Source organism: Rhinolophus sinicus, linkage group LG10, assembly GCF_036562045.2.
Source record: "Rhinolophus sinicus isolate RSC01 linkage group LG10, ASM3656204v1, whole genome shotgun sequence".
NCBI classification, from domain to species: domain Eukaryota; kingdom Metazoa; phylum Chordata; class Mammalia; order Chiroptera; family Rhinolophidae; genus Rhinolophus; species Rhinolophus sinicus.
In genome coordinates, this window is record NC_133759.1 from 109824280 (window position 1) to 109830279 (window position 6000).

The window sequence follows — 6000 nt, forward strand, 5'->3', positions numbered from 1 at the left end:
CTGTGCGAGGACTCGCATGGAAGGCAGCGCCCTCTTTCCCAAGGGATCACTGTGGAGAAACCCTGCTCTTGTATTTGAACTGTCCCAGAGTGAAGCAAAGGCCTGGCTCCCCCCTCCCATGCCTCCATCCTGTTCCCAGCCCCTGAAACACCCCTGACTTGAGGCTTCGGCGCCCCCACTCCCACCCTCCCTCCCACCTCACCAGGATCCTGCCCCTCAGACCACTTCCTTCACATGTAACACATTATTTCAAAAATAGAAAAGTAGAGAGCAGTCACACGTCATCCACCATCCCTTTACCTAGAAATCCCACTGTGGATATTCGGTTAATGTTGCAGACGCCTCTGTCTGAGTTTACATACAGGTGGAAGAGAGGAGGTAAATACTACCAGAAATAATTGTATGACGATGTGAAAAGAGACAAGTACATGCTATTTCGATTTTAAATATTACATTTAATCTCACTTGAACGTAACAGAAGAGAGGGGAGCCTGGAGGGATTTCCGACAGCTGTGCTCGCAGTTTCCACCGCAAGTTTGTGTTGCTGGTTCCCACTCAAGTCCTACAGCACAAGGGCCTGTGCTGAGATGTCTTCTGTCCCCTCAGTGGTTCTGACGAGCTGAGTGGTCTGTCTGCCGTCAGCTGTGTCTCTTAGACCCTCTGTCTCCTGTGTCCTGTTTTCATGGTACTGGGACTGCAGACGGTCGTCTCACTGCCCCGTCAGACTCCCTGAGTTCAGCTCCCGCTGGTTTGTGATGCTCATTGCTGGTCCCAAGACCTAGCACAGTGCCTGGTACACGGCAGGTGCTCAGTAACTGTGCAGAATGGATAAATGAAGGGCTGAGTGTTCACCTCTCTCCATCAGAGCTTGTCCCTTGTGTCATCACTCCTCTGCTGGACCATGAGCTCCTAGAAGAAAGTGGTCATGTGAGTCACCTGTATGCTTCCATAGCAAACAGTCTCCGGCTCACAGAAAGCGTGTGATACATGTTGAGCAAAGGCTTCCACCAGCCTCTCAAGGTAGGCTCCCGGAGGCGGCCTTGGCACCGCTTTCTCCCCTCCCCACCGTCTTCCCAGCAAATTAGGAACCAAGTTCTGTCTATTCTGTCTCAGTAGCGTCCTCAGCATCTGAGTTCTTCCCATCTCTCCATTTGTCAGGTTTAGGACTGGCTGGAGTACAAGAACACCCCAAATAACAGTAACCCAGACTAGTTAGAGATTTCCAAAGTCCCGAGGGAAACAGTATGGCAAAGGCACGGTGCTCCCACAGTTTTCAAAGGCTTGTGCTCTTACTGTTCCATTCTTCTGAACAAGGCTTCATGGTACAGAATGGCTGCTGAGCTCCAGTCACAACATGCACATTCCAGCCAGCAGGAAGGGATGGGGGGTGGATGTCCCCTCACCTGAGGACACTTCCTCTTGTATCCCATTGGTTAGAACGTAGTCACTTGCACATCCAGCTGCAAGGGAGCGTAAAAATGTTGCCTTTTATTCTAGGTGGCCATAGACTCGATCAAAGTGGGAGGTTCTGCGACTAAGGAAGAAGAGGAGATAGGTCCAGTGGGCCGACCAGCACTCTCCCTGTTTGTTTCTCATTCCCCTCCTGGCAGCCCTGACTCCAGAGGCAGGCCTTTCGGTCCTTGCTTCCCACCCTGCTGCTGTGGTCCTTGCTTAAGAACCACTGTAACCTGAGCACACACCTTCTCCCCTTGCTCAGCAAACTCATAGGTTCCACATAGCACTTGGATTTCCTGTGCGCCCCAGCTTGGCCCCTGGCCTGCCCTGACCCCAGCCGTCCCCTCCAGCACACACAGCCTGACCAGCGACCACCAACCACTGCAGCCCTTTCCAGAAACACCAGGCCTTCCCCACCTCCAGCTGGCCCCTTGCACAAGCTGTTCCCCTGCAAGGAATGTCCTTTCAGCAAGCCAGCCCACATGGCCTCACTACTGAAAAGCTCTGGGATCAGCCCTTCTTTTCTTTGTGTGCTCACAAAATGAGTTCATTTCGTCTTTTTTAACATTTACTGCACGTCTGCTGTGTACCAGGCACTGAGGGCGAAGGCATTTGTGCATGATGGTCCCAAGGTTTATGTCATCTATTTGTGAGTCCGTCTCCCCCCTAGGCTGAGCTCCTGCAGACGAGTGAATTCCTTCACCCACGGAAACATCCACCTGCCAGGTGGGGGGGACCCCAGGGGGCCTCGGCCTGAGTGCTCCCTGCCAAGGTGGCAAGGGTCTAGGCAGGAGAGGCCCAGGGGCACCAAGCACCGGGGGGCAGTGGCCAGGGGCTCAGGAACACGCTGTCCCTGCCCCCCAGAGGAGGGAAATCGGGGCTGGGACTGAGCGGGTGGGGCGGTGGGGTCTTCCTGTCCGACCATTAGTCCCCACCCCCAGGGATGGCACGGAGTCTGGGGCCCACAGGTCTCAGGAGGGAAGGAGAGGCCGTGTGGGGGGTTTGCACATTCCGCTGAGGCGTCTGGTTCACCCTGGCAGCAGTGGGAACAGGGAAGGCTGCTGGCAGGAGAAGAGTAGGATCAGATTGGCGTTTCAGAGGTGGAAGGACCCACTGGCAGCTGGGGGGGAGGAGTGGCTGGTGCCCATGGCTCACAGGCCAGTGAAGAGCCCTGTGAGTGCTGCCTGTCCCCTGGTGCCCACTGGAGCCCAGTGGAGCCAGCCCCCTGCCAGCCACCCAGCAGCTAATAGAACGCTCAAGGCACCCCAGGGCCCTGGAAGGGGGGGCCGGCCGGCTCCTGGCCACGAGAAGGAGAGCAGCCTCGGGTGGGGGGCATCCCCACTCATCCCTCCTCAGTGAGCCCAGTGCATTCTGGGGCCCCTGGTGAAGCAGGAAGGTGGAGGGCGTCTGCAGAGCCGAGTGTGCCCACAGAGCTGGGACCTCAGCCCTGGGCAGACGGGGAGGTAGCATGGTGGGGCCTTCTGCTCCCCCATGCCCCCCGCCAACTCTGCAGAGCCATCTGGGCTATCTGGGGAGGAAAGGGTCCCTGGGCTGAGGGCCCCAGCCAGCCCATCCTGGCCGGTGAGCTGGGGCAAGCCTCAGTTTCCCCATCTGTAAACAAGGGAGTGATGATGGCTGTGTCTGGGTGACTGTGAGCTGGTAGCTATGGCGGGCCTCTCCCAGCCAGGGGAACTCTGTAAGAGAGTTCTAGAAACACCCATGGAGCACCCACCAAGGGCCCTGCCGTGATAGCACCGTCATGGCTTGGCTTCCGGAAGTCTCCACTTTGCTTCTTTCCTGACCCCTGCCTGCCCATCACCTCTGGGAGAGACTGGGTGGAGAGGGCAGATGTGGGTGAACTTGGACTTGGTCCTGAGGCCCTGGGAGCCTGGGAGGGGCCAGCAGAGGAATGGCAGGTCAGGTTCCCTTGCAGAGACCAAGGAGCTGAGGAGAAACTCACGGCTGAGGACGCAGCCCTTCATGCCCATGCTCCTGGCAACCTTGAGGAGGGTGGGATGACATTTCCCTCAGGAGCCAAGGGGAGCGAGCAGTAGGAATCCGGGGATTCCTGGGAGAGGCAGCCCATCCTGGGGAGGGAGACGCTGGCTTATCCTGCCTCCCTGGACCCCCCACCCCTACACACACACCTGTGAAGCTGCCCTGTGTGAGGTTTATCCGAGCCCAGTTTTGAGTCTGAGAACCCAGGGCCCCCACATGGGGAGGCAGTGATCGGCCTCTACCCAGGCAAGGTGGAGACATTGTGGCTGTGGGGTGAGTGACAGCCCCCCAAGGGGACTTGGGCAGGCTACATGGGGACAAGTTACAGGACGGGCAGGAAGCTGGCTTACAGCTGTGAACACCCCCTTCCCAGCATAGTCCTGGCACCACCATGGAGGGAAGTATGACTCCTCCCTCTGCAGACGGGGAGACCGGGGCTTGGAAAGCTGCCTGGTCCAGGGTCTCTACTCTGGGAAAGGCAGCCCAAGCCCAGAGCAGCTGGCAGGGTAGAGGAGAGGAAGTGAGGGTCTGTCCCTGCCGTGCCCAGGCCTGCTTCTGAAGGTCGAAGAAAGGTGGCTTCTCTCCCCAGGTGCAGGGGCAGCGCGACTGGCAGTCCATCCTCCAACAGCTGCCCCACGGGCCTTTGTCACCAACACGGATGGGCCCTGAGGATGCCAGGAGGTCTGCAGCCTCTGTGCCCCCGTCTCCCAGCTGCCCACCTCCAGCCCCTCCCCTGTGCCCACCAGGGAGGAAGGGAATTGACTGGCTGACCAAAGAACATCCTTTGAAAGCCCAGAACGTTAAGAAATCTTTCCCCATTCTGGAAGTCTGCTGAATCAGGATTGTCACAGCCACAGCCCTGTATCCACACCTCCCTGTATCCGTGCCTTTTTCCATCCCACCCGCTGTCTCTGCGCTTGCCCATGACGGCTTTGGCCAATGGAGCAGTAGTAAGTGGAACACAAGACCACAAGCTGCCACATGACTGCAGGCGCATGCGTGACTCCAGGAGACGGCGGACTCTGGGCATGAAAGGGCACTGTGGCCCCCTGGAGGGAGCCAAAAGTCTGAGGGCATTCCCCAAGACATGCCTCGCTTCTGAAACCAACCGCCAGTTTGGAGAGTTCCCAAAACCACCCTTAGTTTTGATAATTTGCTAGAAGGACTCAACTCACTGAAAGCTGATATAGTCACAGCTATGGTGTATTACAGCAAAGGATACAGATTAAAATCAGCCAAAGGAAAAGATGCAGGGGCAGAGTCTCAGGGGGTCCAAATGAGAAGGATGTGTGATGCTCTGGCATTGATGTGTGACAAAATGCATGGAATGTCACCAACCGGATTTTCACTCCAGCTTGGGTGTCCACGGTTTTTATCGGGATTCCATTCTGTACGCACAATTGATTGATTCGTCGATGGCCCCCGTGGTTACTAGCCAACTAATGTCATGTGACCCAGAGCACCCATCCTAAATCCCATAGCTGGTCTCTGGTGTGGCCAGCCCCATGCCAACAAAGACGTGCCTATCGGATGCGACATAGCTCTCCTCCCTGAGGCTGACTGCAAAGACCACATGCTCACCACACAGTGCCCCATGGTGCTTGCTGTGAGGGCGACGCTGTCCAGCCTCCCAGCTCGGGACCCTGGACGAGTCTGTAAAGTAAGGGTAGTGATGGTTCCCTTCGGGGCTGTAAGATCAGCCTGGAGTCTGGTGTGTTTGTGCAAATGTCTGTGCTCATACACAGTCTCTGCCCTTGGGTAAGAACTGAACAGGGCTTCCTGCTTTCCCGACGAGTCAGGACTGTGGTTTGGAGCCTCTGTGTCCCCAGCTGTAAAATGGGGAAGCTGGGCTAAGTGAGCCCTAAGATCCCCGAAGGTAGTATGCGTTCCCAAAGAGCTTGTAATTGGTGGGCAAAGCCTGAGCTGCGCCCCAGGTCCCATCACTTTTGGCATAATGCTCATCACAGTGAAACCTAGCTGCTAAGTTGGGCTGGGCAGATGGGCAGGGACGAGGGCAAAACTGCCCCACATGGGGGCAGGGTGTCTCTGTGATTCCTTTTTATCTAGTGCCAATCTCCTTTCGTTTCAGCCTTGGCTCTACCTCCCTCAAGGCTTGTATTGATCTGCACTGGGCTGGGACCCAGAGACCAGTCTTATCAGTATTGTGTGTCAAGTAAGAGTAAGGAGGTTCTGAGCGAGAGCTTATGCTTGTGTGCTGGGACTTACAACAGTATCCTTGGTCACTCAGAGGCCATCCCCGCTGATTTGCCGTTTCCAGGGGCTCTCTGGAGAAGCGGGTCTACTTGCTAGGTGACTCCAAGAAAGTGAGGCTGCTCACATCGCATTCTGGCTGGCTCTGGGTTTGGCGTGCTCTGTGGACCTCTTGGGCACCACGCTGGCTGGCATCTCTCCCAGCCTCCGGAGCCACAGGGCCAATTTCACTGTGGCCAGCTGGAAAGCAGTGCGTCGTGGTTTTCCTGTGGCCAGGACCCACGAGCCAGGTGTCAGTGGTGAGCAGGCACTGGGCTGGCTGGCTGTGCAGCCACA

At 56.8% G+C, this 6000-nt stretch overlaps 1 long non-coding RNA gene across 1 annotated transcript; it reads right to left on the reverse strand.

The window, feature by feature from the left end:
- Positions 1-373: 373 nt before the first annotated feature.
- LOC141567137 (uncharacterized) lies at positions 374-2086 on the reverse strand. Its single transcript, XR_012489532.1, has 3 exons — positions 1701-2086; positions 1294-1460; positions 374-909 (listed from the first exon to the last, which is right to left on the reverse strand). It is a non-coding gene; the product is annotated as an uncharacterized LOC141567137 (long non-coding RNA).
- Between the last annotated feature and the right edge of the window lie 3914 nt (positions 2087-6000).